Raw genomic sequence first — 19,823 nt, 5'->3', positions numbered from 1 at the left:
GGTCTGAAGTCTCTACCGTCTATAACTAAAATAAGAACAAGTCGTCATTGAATTTTTGTCTAGTCATTTTTTAATATAAGGTTGGAAAGAAAAGATCAAAACAAGAACATCTTACATGCCACAACCGAGTTTTACAGGTCTGGCCCAATTTTACAGATATAGTAAATGGTTAATAAATAAATCTTGGCATCACTGGGGCCAACTTTGTTATATGGGAGAAGGAATTGGTCACAAGGGGTGATCCAAGCTGGAGAATTACCCTGCTGGGTCTTTAAAGAAACTCCAGATTCCCAAGGCTTGTTCCTGCCGTGGATATTAATTCGGGAGATCCGAGAAGGGAACACAGAACTGATATTTAAAATGAAAATATTCCCCAGGCGATTCTGAAGCATAGTCATGATTAGTATCTACTGAAATATCCAATTTTATAGAGAAGGATGTCCTTTTGGGACAGATTCAAAAGTCTAACCAAAGATCAGTATTAAATGTTAGCCACTATATATAAAAATAGATTTAAAAGTTTCTTCCATATAGCACAGGGAGCTATGTTCAATGTCTTGTAATATATCTTGTAATAACCTTTAGTGGGAAAACATGAAAACAAATATATGTATATCCATGCATGACTGGGACACTGTGCTGCACACCAGAAATTGACACTTTGTAACTGACTGTACTTCAATTAAAAAAGAAAAAAGAAGGCTTTTCTGTTTCATTCTGCCAGCCAAGCTTTAAGCAACCAAACATAATATCTGATATTTTGGGAGAAAAAAGAGAAAACGTTAGACAGAGATACAAGGCTGACAAAATTCCTACTGGTTGAGTCCAGCCATTGCTTAATATCACAGGTACAGACTGGCCTTTGCTCTGACTGGGAATAAAATTTTGATTACATAGGTGTCCTCGTCTGAAACAAGTGAGGTAAACACGTTTCTATTATTCTTAAGATAATTATTATATCTTGTTGTTATTATAGTATCTAAGAGGGAGCATGAATAAAATTAGAATTTCCTTGCATGTAAATAAAAGAAAAATAAGACTTTATAATTTATCGGGATGATTCGCCATTATGTCTGAAATACTGGTGAGCTATTGCATTATTCACAGTCAGGCTCAGAACATCATAAAATCTTGCCCGTGGGAGGCAACTGACATGTCATTCTGCTGCCTCCACTTGTCTGCCCTGCCCAGTGGATTTATGGGGCTCACGTCATGTGTTCTAATTCAGTTCAACAGGTGTTCTCAAACTGCCTTTTGCAAACTTGTGATCAGACAGGATTTCTTTGTCCTGTCCATTTGTACACAACAGACACTGTTGTTCCTCGTGTCTGAAGACGAGGCAGTGGCCACAACTGCTTGCCCTGCGTGGGGATGGACAAGGTTTGGTGACCTTTGTGGCAGGACAGGTTATGCCTCTTTATTGAAAGGTGGGTGGAACATTCTGGAGCTCAGTCAGTGCTGGCTGACTGTCTCGCCAGCTGTTTATTCAGCTGATCACCACCGAGCTTCATTAGGAGAAGCTGTGCCTCAGCTTGTCCTGTTCGAGCTGATCTACACTTACTCCACTTTTCAGCACTTGATTCAATATTCCATTGGTTAACCCATAACACATCAATGCATCTGGGAGGAACAAACCTTGCTAACTAAACCTTTACGCGTTTAAATGACTACATTGGCCCTAAGTAAATCCCCACATTTCAGAAGTATCCGTATAATTTTTCCAAGTTTTGTAAGTCTGTACGGAACTTTAACTGTGATTTCCTTTTCCTTAGCTGACAATTCACAATGGACGCCTTTCTGATGTAGGTTCTGCTTGTGTGGCAGGGCGTTCCGTCAGGAGTAACAGCGGCTGAGTTTTGTGACCACAAGGCCGACGCAAACTCTTTACAGCCAATCTTGTTTGACCATCATAACAACGCTACCATAGCCAAACTCATCTTCTTTCCACTTTTGCAGACAAGCAAAGCACAATTAAGTTTTAGTAACTCTCCCAAGGAGAAACATTTAATAAGTGACCAAGCTCTCTGAAGCCAACTCCGTTTGCTATAAATTCTGTGTACGTAACAATTGTTGTAGTAACCATTCCAGATGCGTTTGAGTGATATATTTGAAAGATCAGTCATCTAGGGAATAGGGAGAGTGAGTGACAGTTTTTCCACAATTCATTGTTACAGTGTAATCAGTAGGTCCTCACGCACTCACTGGACAACAAGTAAGTGGGATATTCAAGAATGAACAAGAACTTATGCCTCAAGAAGCTTTTATGCTATTATTATTATTATTTTCGGGGGAGGTAATTAGGTTCATTAATTTTTTTTTGGAGGAGGTACTGAGGGTTGAACCCAGGACCTTGTGCATGCTAAGCATGCGCTCTACCACTTGAGCTATGCCTTCCTCGCCACAAAGATTTTATTCTAACGCCATGCTGTCCAATACAATATTTACAAGTCACCTGTGGCTGTTTAAATTTGTTGAAATTAATTAGAATTAAATAAAATTAAAAACTACATTTCTCAGTCAGACTGGCCACCTAAGTGTTGAGTAGCGACATGACAAAGGGCTGCTCTATCATACTGCAGAAGGCAGATACAAAGCATTTCCATCATAATAGAAAATTCTACGGGCACTGGTTAGTTGGAACTCTGTGTAATTAACCATCTGAGTGAAAACTATGCCAAGTGAGGCAACGTTTTCTGATTGGACACGGTTGGCAAGAGATAATTCAGTCTTTGCTACGTTGAAATTTTAGCATATCGATGAAGCCTTCAAAGCCAATATGGTAGTACAGAACAACATTGCCGAATGCACTCCACTCAAAAGAAGAGGCCGGCACACTAGAATTCGGTGTGGGCCACTGGGATTGCAATACAAATTCTCCTTTTAAAGTGATGTTGAAACAAGAGCAACGTCTGCTGTGTGTTGCAGTGTGGGGGCAGGTGGGGAGCGCAGTCTTCTTCGAAGAAGGTCGTCGAAAGATGGTTCATCTCAAAGTATTCTAAATTAAGGCCATTGCTCTCAGCTAATCTTCAACAGCCATAAAAGGGCTAAACACAGCCATGACACATTAACGGCCACTGTTTCTCATTTAGGAAACCAAAGGGCATCAAATCAAATTAAAATACATCATCTCTGCTGCTGCTTCTAGTGCTGTGTGTTGCGGAACTTCCTTCTTTAAACTTGACCTTCTGTGACTCTTCCTTGCATAATGGCCAGTTCACTTGATCAGAGGTTGATTTTGGGGTGGGAGGGGGAAATGATTAGGTTTATTTCTTTCCTTTTTTTTTTTAATGCAGGTACTGGGAACTGAAGCCAAGACCATGGGCATGTTAAGCACGTGCTCTACCACTGAGCTCTGCCCTCCCTACATCAGAGGTTAATTTTTAAGGCATCTTTTGTAAGTTAGTTTTTATTTATCTCTTTCCTTTCCCCAATTCGTATATGAAATGAAAAAGAATTGGGCTACATAGAGCAGGTAGCCCTATTATAATGTGAAGTCATTTAGATTTTGTGGCTATTTCTGCTGCTAATGAACTGTGAAGCAGTAGCTGGTGAAATGAGAATGCAAGAGTCAGGGCCAGGAAATGCTTAGTGGAATCGGAGGCACCATGTTTGTCTCTCCTTCTTTAATTAAAAAAATAAAAATAAACTACTAAGAAAAGGCTTGGAAGGGAAGTCTCAACTCTGCATTTGAACGTGGGCACTGAAGCAAAATAAGTTCTTGTAAGCGTTCCTCCACGTGCCTGTGGTCTCAGCTTTTGTCTCAATGAGCCCACCTACAGATGCAGAAGATGCTTTAATGACCTTTCTTCCTGCTCAGCTTGCCAGTTGCTCTCACCCCATCTCCATCAGGCCGGCAGGTCATTAGGGTAACTGATAAACCAAGTCCCTGTTGCTAGTTGTACAGCAAGTGAACAGATCACTTGAGGCTTTCACAGCCAGTAGGAAGATCAGAGCAGGGTCACAATCGGACAGTTCAGCAGCCAAGCGGGCTGCTGCTGTGTTGGGTTTGGTCAGCAAGGTGGGGCTTTGTTGCTGCTGGTGTTTTGGTTGTAGAATTCTACTGCTTTCAATCAATGTGAGTACTTTTCGTAGGAAAAAAACTGCTCAGTTACATTTTTTTTTTCTCCATCCCCAGCATTGTTTACCCCCAGCCACTTCACATGCTTGGACATCCTACCTAGCCTCTGATGTCTTAGAATTTCACTGTATCTTTAAAAAAAATTATTTTGATTATTTTTTTTTACAGAGATACTGGAGGTTGAACCCACAACCTTGTTCATGCTAAGCCTGTGCTCTACCACTGAGCTATACCCACTCTCCTAGAATTTTAAATCATTGAAGTCTTACACAGTGATTTATCCAAAAAAAAAAAAAGCTTAAAAATAACAATCCATTACACATTGTAAACGATCATGTTAAAAATCCTAAGAATTGAAAAGATCCTATATATATGTGTTTATAATCATCAGAACATATTAAACAAGAAAAATTGTAATATATATAAAACCTACCAAATTTGTGTGAACTAGACTTCCGACCAGACATCCCTGAGCAAGCATGTCTCTATATGTGAATGATGAGGTATTTCTATTTGGTTTCCATCATTCCCTGTAGCTCCTTGTCAATCATCCTTTTTAAGGATGCTACAGGGGCATCAGACTCTTCCTTGCCACTCAGTGTCAGAGAATTAGTATTTCTATTAAGGTTTTGCTATCCCTTCTGCCAATGACCTTAACTTCCTTCAGTTGAGACCTCCCTGAGTTCTTTTCTCTTGAGAGTGTCACTCCGCACTTTCCGTGGCTTCCGAGTCTCAGCCTGGCCCCACTATTCAGTGGTCACACGGACATCTCTGCCTGCCTGTCCCTGTCGAGTCCTGAGGTTGCTCTCTGCCACTGCCCGCCAGCTACATGGATCTGTCCTGGCTTTCTCATCCCCAGTCTCCACATTGAGGAGGCCACATCTCTGTCTCTCCAGCTGGATATCCATCATTTCCTCCATTCCCTTTGCTTTCATCCTCCCAGAAACGTAAAACAAGCTGGTGTTTTCAGTCTTAGAAGCAAGTTGTTCAGACAGCTGAGCAGGGTAGGTGAGGAAATGCTACGCATGTGAGTAATGGAGCAACTTAGCAACATCTGGTCCCTATCTGCGAGGAGCAAGCCTCGTATATTACAGTCCAACCCTCTCTACTGGGAGAAAATTGGAAATTTTCCAGTTCTGTGGATCTAATAAACTTAGCTACTACTTAACAGGGAAAAGCGAAGTGACTAAGAGAAGGACAAAACTCCTCTTGATTCTTGTACATAAACACTCTGTATTTCCTGTTTCTTTGGTACTTTAGTGCCGCAATTTTGTAACAGGTAAATAGTCCTAAATTTTTAGAGATGCTTACTCAAGATCATAATCATTTAATTAGCTGAGATATTTTTCAGCCTTTGACAGTTTCCTTTTCTTTCTTCCCTTCTTTTGCATTGAGATTAAATTGCCTCATGCTACACAATTATATCCTCCACTTTTTTTTCTTTCTTTCTTTTTTTTTTTTTGCTATAATAGAGCACAAAACTACATTAGTTTCAAGGGAATTTCAGATTGTGTTTATAATTCTGAGACTAGGTAAAGAATACACATTGGCTAATGTCTGTGAACCTCAAATTCACGAAATAGAACATGTTTGTGTGTAGGTTCTAGTTTAATTTTTACAGTTTTATTTCCTTAACCCAGAGTTATTCGTAATTTCATCATAGTGCCCGGGAAAGAGGAAAAGAAATGGCTGTGTTCTTAAACTTAGGCAGCAGCACTGAAACTCAGCCACTCCCCGTAAAGTCATTCTGTTGTATGTGACTTCATACTTAGAACATCACCGCAGTCTTCCGCGTGGGGGACCCCTGCCTTCAGTGTGGGCTCCCCTCAGGCGTGAACGGGGCCATACTTAGCTGCAGTGTGAGCACCTCAACACCAGGTGGCACTATTGGTAACACACTACAGCTGGGCAGTCGGGTCGTGCAGGTAGGTTTCAGATATTAGCATCCTGTGACCCTACTGGGCTTTCTAAAAATTAAAAAGGTATAAATTTATCATTTGTTTCCAGTACCACTAAGTATCCATCAAATTCATTTAGAACACCACGTTCTAGAACGACCGTATTTCTTCGTTTCTCCTAATTTTACTGTCATAACCAATGATGCTGTTCTTACGCATTTTTCATGACGTACAGTATCTTCCTCCGTCTCCATCTTTCCCCAAATGTTCAGACATTTGCGTTTCTCTGTGTCTTTGCTGTGCCTCCCAGCACTCTTCCATATGCACATATTCACATCGCTGCCAGAACTGGTTTCAGTTTTTGTGTTTCAATTGTTCTTCATAGACACAGCATTTTTTTTCCCTCACAATTTGAAGGTTTGTGGCAACCCTGGACTGAGTGAGTTTATCAATGTCCTTTTCCAACAACATTTGCTCCCTTGATGTCTCTGGGTCATGTTGTGGTAATTCTTGCAATATTTCAAACTCTTTCAGTATCACATTTGTGATGGTGACCTGGGATCAGTGATTTGGATAATACTGTCAATATTGTTTTGGGGTGCCATGGATGGCACCCACATAACACAGTGAACTTAATCAATAAATGCTGTGTGTGTTCTGACTCCTCCAATGACTGTTCGCCCATCTCTCTCCCTCCCCTCTGGCTTCCCTATACATTGAGACACAACAACATTGAAATCAGATCAGTTAATAATCCTGCATTGCCCGCTAAGTGTTCAAGTGAAGAGTCTCAAGTGTCTCACTTTAAATCAAAAGCTGGAAATGATTAAGTTTGGTGAGGAAGGCATGTCAAAAGCCAAGACAGGCAGAAAGCTAAACCTCTTGTGCCAAACATCACCAAAGGAGAAACTCTTGAAAGAAATTCAAAGTGCTGCTTCAGTGAACACACGGATGATAAGAAAGTGAAACCATCTTATTGCTGATACGGAGAAAATGTTAGTGTCTGGATAGAAGATCAAACCACCACAACATTCCCTGAAGCCAAAGCCTCATCTGGGTCTGTAAAGGCTAAAAGGGATGAGGAAACTACAGAAGATACGTTCAAAACTAGCAGAGGTTGGTTCATGAGGTTTAAGGAAAGACATAAAAGTACAAAGTAAAGTGACAAGTGCTGAGGTAGAAGCTGTAACGAATTACCCAGAAGATCTAGCTAAGGTAATGCATGAAGGTGGCCACATTGAACAACAGATTGTCAATACAGATGAAACAGCCTTCTGTTGGAAGAAGATGTTATCTAGGACTTTCATGGCTGGAGAGGAGAAGTCAATGCCTGGCTTCAAAGTGTCAAAGGACAGGCTGACTCTCTTGTTAGGGGCTAATGCAACTGGTGACTTTAAGTTGACTTCAGTGCTCACTTACCATTCCAAAAATCCTGGGTGCCCTTAAGAATGATACTAAATATTCTCTGTCTGTGCTCTGTAAACGGAACGACCAAGCCTGGATGACAGCACATCTGTTTACAACATGGTTTACTTTTTTTTTTTAACCCCCCCGTTGTGGCTCACAATAAAAAGATTCCTTTCGTATTATGACTGCTCATTGACAATGCATCAGTCTCTCCAGAGCTCGATGGGGATGAACAATGAGACTGATGTTTTCTTGCCTCTAATGCAACATTCATTCTGCAGCCCATGGATCAAGGAGAAATTTTGAATTTCAAGTCTTACTATTTAAGAAAAACATCTTTTAAAGGCTACAGCTGCCACAGTGATTCCTCTGATGGATCTGGGCAAAGTCAATCTTCTGGAAAGGGCTCACCATTCTAGATGCCATCAACATTCCTGATTCATGAGAAGAGGTGAAAATATCATTAACCGGAGTTTGGGAAGACATTGATTCCAACCTTCCAACTCTCAGGGATGACGTTGAGAGGTTCAAACTTCTGTGGAGGAAGTCACCGCAGATGTGACGGAAATAGCAAAACTTAGACATGGAGCCTGAAGATGGGGCTGGATAGCTGCCATCTCAGGAGACATCTTGAACTGATGAATTGTTGCTTCTTATGGAGGAGCAAAGAAAATAGTTTTCTGAGATGGAATCTACTCCTGGAGAAGATGCTGTGAAGACTGTTGAAATGACCATAAAGTATTTAGAATATTATGTAAACTTAGTTGATAAAGCAGCGGCAGGTTTTGGGAGGAGGTGCCACCATTTTGAAAGACGTTCTACTGTGGGTACAATGTTATCAAACAGCGTTCCATGCGACGGAGAAATCACTCGTGAGAAGAAAAGTCCATTGATGTGGCAACGAGCATTGTTGTCTTATTTTAAGAAATTTTCCACAATCACCCCAACCTTTAGCAACCAACAGCTGTCAACACTGAGGCAAAAGACTCCACCAGCAAAAAGTTTATTACTCACTGAAGGCTCAGATAATGGTTAGCATTTTTAGCAGTATATTTTAATTGACATATAAATATTTTTTAGATATAGTGTTATTGTATACTTTATTAGGACTATACCATAGTGTAAATATAACTTTTGATCTGCCCTGGGAAACCAAAGCATTCATGTAGTTCACTTTCTTGCCATATTTGCTCTTTTGTGGTGGTTTGGAACAGAACCACGATATCTCCAAGGTAGGTGTGCGATCGGATTGAGCTATTTTCTGCCACTTCTCTAGGTAAGTGTATTTTTCTCAGCTCTTTCTTTCTGAAAACTCTGCCTTCTCCCCTTACCTTAATTCCAAGTCCAACATTTAATTAAACTGAGTCACACTAATAATAAAACAACCATGACTTTCCTCTTCTATCCTTGAAGGTTCCAATGATCAGAAGCCTCTGAGCGAGATTCCCAACCTACGAGGACAAGCCCAGGCAGTTGAATGACCTTACTGAGAACACAATGGAATAACCGTTTAACAAGCCTTACCACTGGGCAGTCAAAAGCTGTCAGTCAACTTGGCTTTTATAGACAATCTTGAAATCGACTTCTCTTAAATGCCCTCAACATTAACCAATATGAATGACCTGTTTTGAATAATACTGTCTCCAAGAGGCCAGGCTTTGGGAGTCATATCAGACTTTCCCAGTGTGAGCACATCCAAAGAACAGGCAGCAGTGAACACAAAGCAGCAGGAGGAGATGGTTTTTAAGTCCACACCCACTGCTACATACTTAATTGCACTGACGGTGACTCACAGCACCTTGCATACAAGGGCAAGATGCAGCACACACACGTGGACAGTGGTAGCTGGAGACACGTATCAGCTTGTCCCTTCACACGAAGACTGGCTATTCCTTCTACGCAGGTTGGATGGAGAAGACAGATGCTCAGAGATGAACAACGATGGATTAATGAAGTAAAGTCAGTTTTAAAGGGTTATCAGACTCTCTTTTTCTGCCCCTCTATTCCATGGTTGCCAGAAGTATAACCTCAAATATTCAAATTTATAGAGTATTGTATTATTAGGTCCCTGGGGGATGTCCAGATTTGTTTTAACTGACACTCAATAGCTAATTAGCCTGCAACAATTTGATAAGAGCATGAACAGAGAACTTCTTGCCCTAAATTTCCCTCTGAGACTTTGTAAGAAGCCTTTCCAAAAACCTCTGAACAAGTTTATAGCAGTTTTAGGCTCCCAAGATTTTGGTGCTGAATTAATTTCTTTCTTCCTTTTCTCTCTTTCTTCCTTTTCTTTCTTTCTTCCTTTTCTTCCCTTTCTTTCTTTCTTTCTTTCTTTCTTTCTTTCTTTCTTTCTTTCTTTCTTTCTTTCTTTCTTTCTTTCTTTCTTTCTTTCTTTTTTTCTTTCTTTCTTTCTTTCTCTTTCTTTCTTCCTTTCTCTTTCTTTCTTCTTTCCTTCCTTCCTTCCTTCCTTCCTTCCTTTTTCTTTCTTTCTTTCTTTCTTTCTTTCTTTCTTTCTTTCTTTCTTTCTTTCTTTCTTTCTTTATTTTTTTCTTTCTTTCTTTCTTTCTTTCTTTTTTTCTTTCCTTCCTTCTTTTCTATTCTTTTCTTTCCTTCCTTCCTTCTCTTATTTGCATTGATCTGAGCTAAAAATTATATCTGGTTTATGTCATTGAATGTGATCATCCTAATAATGATTTATGTAATTGAATGTGATCATAATAATGGCAGCTGACATTTCTTGATATTTTCCTATGTGCTAAACATGGATTCTCAGTATTTCCTGCAAGTTATCTCATTTGATCTTGACAAAAAGCCCGTCTTTATATCTCTGTGTTTACAATGGAGAGAATTGACACTGAGGTAAGCGAGGAGTGGATTAAATACAGTATGGGTCTCAACATCTTATTTTTCTGTTAAATTAAATGAAGCACCATCAAGATGGAGAGCTTACGCTCTGATTGATTTGTGTGAACCGAAGCGAACACATGTTTTATTTGGGAAAGAAAATAGAGAAGCTTGACTCTCTGGAGAGACGGCTTTCGCATGAACAGACACTCCGACCTCACAGCATGCAAAAGACTGTTCCGTTCCTCTGAAATTTAGAGAAATGGCTTCCTTTCTTTTTTTTTAAATACCCATAGGTCACAACTAAAACTTAAAACACTTTCCATCATGGCCAAATAGTCACACAAATGCACATGTCACGAAAATATTCTCGTGACATATACTTACTTTTACTATATGAAATAAAAGTCTGATATTTTCTTGTTTATTCTATGTGTTAGGTGTTGAAAGAAACTTGTAAGTTGATTCCGCAAACCTCCAGTGAGACTTCCTGGGGCATAGGATGGAGTTTAGGGAAACCTCTAGATCATATCAAAGGTGGAACTAGGCAAAGTTAGGCTTCTCTGGGTCCAGAAGGAGAAGGTCATTACACAGAACAAGGTTCTCCAAGGTAGCATAACTGCCCTGAAGGACTCTTACTTATCCTGTCATTTCTTACCTGTATATGTTTTGGGTTTATAAATCCTTATTTCAACTCTATCAACACTCACTGTCAAGAAATACACACCAAACACTTTGTTTACTCTGTTGCTTGGTGGGACTTGGTAGTTAAAATTTGGCCAACACCTTGGGTTGCATTTGACCACAAAGCCGTGATAGGATTACTGATTGATAGCGTGGGATTTAAAATGAAACTTGAATTTGAATTCCCACTCATCCATTTTCAGCTATTTGACCTCGAACAAATTACTAGACCCAGACAGATCTTAATTTTTGCACATGTAAACTTGGTACAATAACATCAACTATTCAGGCAATATGGTAGAAATTAAATGAGACCAAATGTGTTTTTCACATTGTTCTTCTTCTATGAAGAGCTCGGAAAAGATTAGCTACGACTGTTATAAATAACCTTTGTATATTTGGGGGAGTAATATGAGAATAAAGTAGAAATTACAATTTACTGAGTGTCTTTTCTGCGTCTGGCACTTCACATATATAATATCTAATTCTCACAATAACACAGCAAGGCAATTGTATTACTTCCATCTTTCAAATGAAGAAATAAAGGCTTTAGAGTTTAGTAACTGAAATCCACAAAGCTAGTTATAAGTTGCACTGGCATGACGCCTTCTGCTGTGAATCACTCCTTTTCCAAACATCTACATGGTCCAAGACACCAGCAGAGGCATATTTGCCATCACTCCTGTCTCTTAAGTTGAGATAAGCTGTGAAAGGGGAGAGTGTCTTCTCTTTCCCCAGCTCCCTCAGGGGTAAATTCAGAATATCAGAACATGCATTTTTATTAGAATAAGAATGGTTGAACAAAACTCAGTGGCTGGTTAGAAATTTACCGTTATTCTCATAAATCAGTACTGCGTGGCTTAAGCATAAAGGTGTAGAGAACAAGAAATTTAAATTGGAAAGGATCTCTGCAGCTGAATGAATTTCTAATTATAATCTAAATGGCCACACCTACCCTACCTGGGCTTTTTTAGCATTAATAGGAAAAAAAAAAACTTTATCTGTTTGTTGTCGTGAAGGGAGGGTCAGAACTTCATAACCAGTCTTGGGGAAGATTGATTGGGACACTAAAATTCATCTAAACATGATATACTTAAGTAGGAATTTGGAAATTCACACTCTGGGTCATCTGGGCACAATTTGGTAGCCAACATTTTCTTTCCTCTTTTCAAGTCCTTCCCTACATGACTGAACAGGTGATCTGGGTGTGATTTTGATGATTGTTTCAGGAATTTGGAGCCAAGGTAGAGAGACGTGCAGCATGGCAACCTGGCTTTCTTGTCTGCTTCTAAAAGAATGAGGGAGAAGTGCCAATATCATTGAGTGTGTTAGCCCAAGGAATCTTGCAAAACAGCAAGTTACAAATGTCTACCTTTTTTAAAAAGAGCGTCACTTGCAGGATATGCCTTCCCGTTAATGCCAGTAGTTTCATAAATTCAGAGAAGCCAAACTCATTTTCTCTGAAGTGTATTATGGAAATTTAGATTTGGATTAACATTTTTAGGTCATCAGCATCATCTGTTCTAAACATTTTTTCAAGGAAAAAAAAAGACTACCCATTGCTGAATTCCTTGATTATTTATGTATCTTTGCCTTGAATTGGAATTTGTGGGATATTTTCATCCCAAGATTCGCTGCGCCTCTAATCCTAGGAGTGAGTACATTGTGTACGTGGCTGACCAACTGTCTTGTTACTACTTCTGTGAGTAAATGAAACTATAGCAGGTTTTCAGTCCTCCGTACAATCTGGCTTTCTCCTCTTTGCTCTCAGTTTGCAATCCAACTTGGCACGTTGATAGAAAACAGCAACTTCAGCAAAGTCTTTAAAAAGCTTTTTCACATCTCTTGCATCAAAGCTCTGCTTTTCCCAGGCTAAATATGGGGACTGTGGCTGGAGTTAAATCGATGAATGGAAGGCTGAAGTTCTTTTTCCACAACACAAACCCAAGATTTATAGGAGTGGCTAAGCTCCCCTTGCCCGTCTCTACTGAGACGCCTCACACCAAATGCCGGGGGAATTCCTTCAGCAATTTCTCAGTTTCCACATTCATATACTCTTTAGACTTTGATCCCTGGTTGTCATAAAGGTCTTTCTTTTTTTTATTTTAATTTTTTTATTGAAATGTAGTTGATTTACAATATTAGTTTCAGGTATACAGCAAAGTGATTCAGTTATACATATACATACATATATTTTTTTTTCTTCTCAGATTCTTTCCACTATAGATTATTATAAGAAATTGAATAGAGTTCCCTGTGCTATCCAGTAGGTCCTTGTTGTTTATCTATTTTATACACAGTAATGTGTGTCTGTTAATCCTCAACCCCTAATTTATCCCTCCCTGCCCCTTCCCCTTTGGTAACCATAGTTTGTTTTCTATGTGTGTGAATCTGTTTTGGGTTTGTAAATAGAATTTGTATCATTTTTTTAGATTCCACATACAAGTGATATCACATGATATTTGTCCTTCTCTGTCTGACTTACTTCACTCAATATGATAATCTCTAGGTCCACTCATGTTTCTGAAAATGACATTATTTAATTCTTTTTTATGACTTAGTAGTATTCCATTATATATATATATATATATATATATATACACACACACCACATCTTCTTTATCCAGTCGTCTGTTGATGGACCCTTAGGTAGCTTCCCTGTCTTGGCTATTGTAAATAGTGCTGCTGTAAACACTGAGGTGCATGTGGCTTTTCAAATTATAGTTTTCCCTGGATATATGCCCTGGAGTGGGATGGCTGGATCATATAGTAAGTCTGTTTTTAATTTTTTTAAGGAAACCCTGTACTGTCCTCCATAGTGGCTGCACCAATTCCCAACAACAGTGTAGGAGGGGTCCTCAAAAGCAAGAATAAACAAATGGGACCTAATGAAACTTACAAGCTTCTGCAGAGCAAAGGAAACCAGAAATAAAACAAGAAGAAAACCTACGGAATGGGAGAAAATTTTTGCAAGTGAAACCGACAAAGGCTTGATCTCCAAAATATATAAGCAGCTCATACGACTCAATAAGAAAAAAATAAACAACCCAATCCAAAAATGGGCAGAAGGCCTAAACAAGCAATTCTCCAAGGAAGACATACAAATGATCAAAAAGCACATGAAAAAATGCTCAATATCACTAATTATCAGAGAAATGCAAATCAAAACTACAATGAGGTATCACCTCACACCAGTCAGAATGGCCGTCATTCAAAAATCCAAAAATGACAAATGCTGGAGAGGCTGTGGAGAAAGGGGACCCCTCCTACACTGCTGGTGGGAATGCAGTTTGGTGCAGCCACTATGGAAAACAGTGTGGAGATTCCTCAAAAGACTAGGAATAGACTTACCATGTGACCCAGAAATCCCACTCCTGGGCTTGTATCCAGAAGGAAATCTACTTCAGGATGACACCTGCACCCCAATGTTCATAGCAGCACTACTTACAATAGCCAAAACATGGAAACAGCCTAAATGTCCATCAACAGGTGACTGGATAAAGAAGAGGTGGTATATTTATACAATGGAATACTACTCAGCCATAAAAACCGACAACATAATGCCATTTGCAGCAACATGGATGCTCCTGGAGAATGTCATTCTAAGTGAAGTAAGCCAGAAAGAGAAAGAAAAATACCATATGAGATCGCTCCTATGTGGAATCTAAAAAACAAAAACAAACAAACAAACAAAAACAAAGCATAAATACAGGACAGAAATAGACTCATGGACAGAGAATACAGACTTGTGGTTACCAGGGGGGTAGAGGGTGGGAAGGGATAGACTGGGATTTCAAAATTGTAGAATAGATAAACAAGATTACACTGTATAGCACAGGGAAATATACACAAAATGTTATGATAAATCACAGAGAAAAAAATGTGACAATGAGTGTGTATATGTCCATGAATGACTGAAAAAATGTGCTGAACACTGGAATTTGACACAACATTGTAAAACGATTATAAATCAATAAAAAATGTTAAAAAAAAGTGTCTTTCTATCACTTATGGACAGATGCCCTTCAAACACACAAAGAAAATGATTTTTCTTCCCCAGGCAACTGCTGACGGAACATCTGCTAAACTCGGGCACTTCTGGTTCCCACTGACTCAAGTCAGAAGGTATAGTGGTACCTACCTCAGCCTTAAGCTTGGCTAACTCATAACGCCAGGCCATTCTCCAATCCAGCCTACTACTCAATGTGAAGAGTAAGCTTGGGAGGCACTTACATAACACTGAACAAATAATACCTATTTGTAAACTGTCTAAACAGGTATTTATACAAGAGATTCTTGACCCAGAGGGTTTTTTTGTTTTTTCTTTTTTTCTGTGTAGACTCATTCTTTTAAGGGAGAGATGAGCATCATTAGTGAAGACCTGCAAATACATGTTTAGAGTTTTACTACAAATTCATCAACACAGGTCCTTCCCCAGTTGCATCAAGTTTTTCCTCTATTCTGGAATGTTTTACCCAGTTCTGAGAATGGTTACCTGCTTTGTTCACTCGCTGCCAGGAAATTGTATATGCAATTGAAAACATGCTCCAAGGACACCCTGTGAGAAAGATGGAAAATCCTCGGTTCAATATGTTAATGTGCTCAGTTAATAAACTCTAGGTTGTGTCCTTTTTGTTAATGTTTCTAAAGAGCATAGAAGAAATGTCAGACTTTATATAATTGCATCCATGGAAATTTGCAGAGGTGAGTAGACTGGAGATTTTTTAAGAGTTAGAAATGTATGTGAGAAATCTCTGGCGCAGCCTTGGGTCTCAATTTGTTATTTGTACGACCTTGGGTAGTCATATAACCTCCCTAAGTTAAATTTTTCTCTTCTGTCAAGTGTAATTTATAATGAATTTCATCTACCTCATAGAATTATTATGGATAACCCATGATATAATGTTTCTAAAACATTTAGAAACAGCAAAGTTCTACGATCATTGAAAGGGTCAAACTTCTCATTTTAGACGTGAGAAAAATGAAACCCAGAAAAGTTGGTGGCAGGATTGGGACTACTAGCTGTGAGTCTTAATGAAACTGATGTCACAGACACATTTATGTTTCCAAACCCACACCTGGAGGTGAATATAAGCTATTCGATTTTTCATTTAATAAATAATTCACGGAACACGTTATTTATTATATGTCATCCGTGTTAAAAGAGAACACAAACTCCATGGTTGTTTCCTGAGGGGCTGGCCAAGCCTGAATAAAAGATGGGTCTGTTGAACTGGGGTGTGGCTTTCGAGAATCTATTATTGCTGTTTGAGTGATGTCACTGGAGAGTGGCAGCCTGCATTCATCTGAAAACGGACCACCCAGTCAATTCCTCGGGTGGGAGAGTCTTCAGGTCCCTGGAAGTTCCCTGTAACAGCAGGCTTACTGGGTAGCCAGCCAGAGGGAGCGAAGTCCTCAGTGTTACACCTGAGAAGAGTGGGAGGAGAAGGTTTGCACAGCTTGGAAGATTGTAGGCAGCCTTTTAAATGTTTGATGGTATCTATTAATAACTCTTCCTACCAAAGTATGATCCCCCACTGAGTGATCCTGCGGTGTTTGAAAAGTAATTAAGCATTTCATAATCCCAATTTCTTCAGTTGCAAAGGGAGGACAATAATTTTCCTACTTGCCTTCCAAATTTCTTGAGAATCAAGTGAAGTCATAGTTACAAAAGTGCTTCAGAATCTACAATGTGTTATAAATTTAAGGAGAGTTATCCAACCAAAATGCCTCTGTCTTTAGGAAATTCCACCCTCTTGCTTAATGTTTAATTTTTTGCTAGTGATCATAGAAAGTATTTCTGTGGAGATATTTTCTTTTAATATCCTTCCTGAACACCTTGAATAATTTCCCTACTTTTCTTAAAATAACTTTCCATTTCTGTGAAAAGCTTTTACCCTACCAAAACAAGCAACCCACAGAATGAAAGAGATTTCATGTTGATATTTCTGTTGATTTTATCCTGATAAGAGGGATTGCAGTCCCTGGGAAATACTCGTGATATGACCCAGTCTGTAAATAATTTTAGCAGATTATATTAAACATGACTTCTTGAAAGACTAGTGACAAGGTATGGAGAGATGTGTTTCTGCATAAAAATATCAGAGGAAGTGCAAAGTGACAGTCCTGGGAAATGAAGAAATATGATAAAAATTGCTGGCCAATTGCTGGCTTAAATACCTTCTTTGCTCTTGTAAAATGTATGTAGGTAGGGGTTCCTGGTAAGGCTGTTTGACATCCAGCCATCCCTAGTCCCCTGCCATGTGCCACTAGCTCCAAGGATGATGCCCACATAACAGCATGTCAAATTGGTGTTAAACCAACGTGATTATCAAGCCACTTCTTGCTTATTTCATTTTCCTTCTTTACGTCCTTTGACACAACGAATTCTAAGTTGTTTCATTTATTTATTTATTTCATTTATTTATTCAACAAATATTGACCGCTACGTACGTCTATTTTTTTTTTTCAAGAAACTTAAAATTGAATAGAGAAGCTGTATAAAAACAGAAAGCTGGGGTCATAAAAACCAGAAAAGAGTTTCAAAATAGTGAAGTAGATGAAAATAAAGTCGAAGTCTTCAGACGTGGTAGCGCTTGGGTTGGGCCTCAAAGGATGGAGAAGACCTCGATAAAGAAAGATGAAGACAACAATACAGATGTTCAGCAAAACATGAAAATACAGACAGGGAGGTGGACACAGCCTAGGGACAGGGCAACACAGAGCAGGACACAAGGACAGTGGAGCCTGTAATTAGTTACAGACGGTCTTGAACATGAGCCTCCTAACGTGCATCTGAGTAAGATACAGAGCCACAGAGTGTGGCGATAACCTGACTATAGCATTTGCAAAGCTTAGAGAGATGAGTTCCAGGAGTATCTACAGGCTTGGCTCTGATCTCTGCTTCTGCAGTGGAGAGATGGTGTGGTTGTGAGTAGGGCAACCAGACGGCAGATAATTTTACAATGAGAAACATAAATCAGAAAATGTAGGTATTTGACGAAAGCTCTGAGCTCCCCATTGCCAGCTTGGGAAAGTGACTTGAAGGATGATGAAGCAATCAATAGTCTGCTTGGATTCACAGGCGATTCAGAAATCTTTGTCAGATAAAAGATACGGAAATAACCCAGCATTAAAAAAAAAACTTTATTTCAAATAAAGATTTTCTCAAGGAAAAGGAATAGGAGTGAGGGTAGAGAAGGAAGACCTATTTATTGGAAAAAAAAAATTAAAACCCTCCCCTGCTCTTTCTGGTACCCCCTCACTTCCACTCCACCTCCATATGAGAATAATTGATACAAAATAAATGCTTCCATGCCGGGAAGGTCCGTGCAATTCTAGTCAGAACACTGAAAAGATACATTAAAGCACACACACAAAAAAGGTCGTTTGCAGAGAAGGACAAATGTATGAGTGAATGAGACTGAAAGGAACAGAAAGCGTAAGTCTCAGAAAATAAAAGGCAAACAAATGTATTATTTTAATCTTATAAAATTCTAAATGATATGGAAAATACACCTGAAGGCTTGTTCATTACTTGGCGTAGCAGAATCAGCCTGACAAAGGAAGGGTGAGGACGATTAAGAAGATGGATTATTTCAGACAAAGGGAACGCTCACCATCGTCCACGTCGCCCAGACTGACAACCTTAAGAGGCTTATGAGGGATATTAAATAAAAATGGGTGGCTGACAGAGTCACACATTAACCAGAGCTGAAAACACCGCATTAACCCAGGTATTTTCAAGTGAGAAAGAGAGCTGTAACCTTCTCATCTCTCCTGGAATCAGTGTTAATAGAAGGAAGGGAAGAATGTTTATTCAGTGAGAAGAAAAAATACCTTTATATTATCAGGTGTCTGCTGGGCTGCTCAGCGCTTTTATGAGTCACTTCACTTATTCCTCCTGGTAACGCTATGGCAAACGTGAAATGTGAAAATAGGTAAATTGTATGAAATACATAATAGGAATTATGAAATAAGTAATTTACATGAAAGATGAAAATAGGTAAGTTTGGTAATGGATTTGGAGAAGCATGTAAACAGTAGATGTTTTTAAGAATCACTCATTTTTAAAAAATTGACAACTTACAATAGTTGTTTTTTCACTATTTTGTCACATAGCAGATTAACAGTTTTTATCACGATAATGACAAATCATGGAAAAATGTAAGAATAATCTAATAAACATGCATGCACTTACCAAATAGGTTTTTTTTTAATAGGCAAAAGTGTGTTTTATTTTCTTCAGTAACTCTCTACATTTTACATGTTAAAAATTCTGAATTTATCGTGTGGAACTATAATTACATTTAACAGGTCTTCTTCCTGCTGCCTTTTAAAGTTCCTTATGTATTTATGTAATTTCATGACCAATGAAATGCACCAGCAGATACTCACCAAATGCTAGCAGAAAATTCTGATCATAATTTACGTATATCTTTTGTAGATTAATTTGGGGGAGACTTCTATACACTTGAAACTTCCAATTCATTTACTCAATTTTATTCTGTAATCTTCAACATATTTCAATTGTTTTGCATAAAAGTCTGACAGATATTTTGATCGATTTCTTCTAAATTTTCAAGTCTCACACTTTTACGTTGTTCATATAAATGAGATCTTTCTTCCATTACATCTCCTAATTAAACTTTTTATACCTTTAGATCATTCTAGATTCACATGCAGGGTGAAGATGTAACACAGAGAAATCCCACGTGCACTTCTCTTCGTTTCCCCCAGGGCTAACACTGTGTTAAGGCTTTTGGAGTCTGTACTCAGGAAGAATATTGTTCTGTGGTTTTCTGTTTTCCTGTTCTCTTTGTGTGGTTTTAATATCAAGATAATACCCCGGTACAAATTAGAAATGTTGTTTTCGCTTTCATTTTCTGGAAGACTTTGTGTAGAACTGGTAT

General features: G+C 38.9%; 1 long non-coding RNA gene across 1 annotated transcript; it reads left to right on the top strand.

The window, feature by feature from the left end:
- Positions 1-5,898: 5,898 nt before the first annotated feature.
- On the top strand, positions 5,899-9,360 carry LOC140687572 (uncharacterized). Its single transcript, XR_012061957.1, has 2 exons — positions 5,899-6,003; positions 8,797-9,360. It is a non-coding gene; the product is annotated as an uncharacterized lncRNA (long non-coding RNA).
- The last annotated feature ends 10,463 nt before the right edge of the window (positions 9,361-19,823 follow it).

Source organism: Vicugna pacos, chromosome 20 (assembly GCF_048564905.1).
Source record: "Vicugna pacos chromosome 20, VicPac4, whole genome shotgun sequence".
In the NCBI taxonomy this organism is placed as follows: domain Eukaryota; kingdom Metazoa; phylum Chordata; class Mammalia; order Artiodactyla; family Camelidae; genus Vicugna; species Vicugna pacos.
This window is presented reverse-complemented; position numbering and strand designations above follow the sequence as displayed.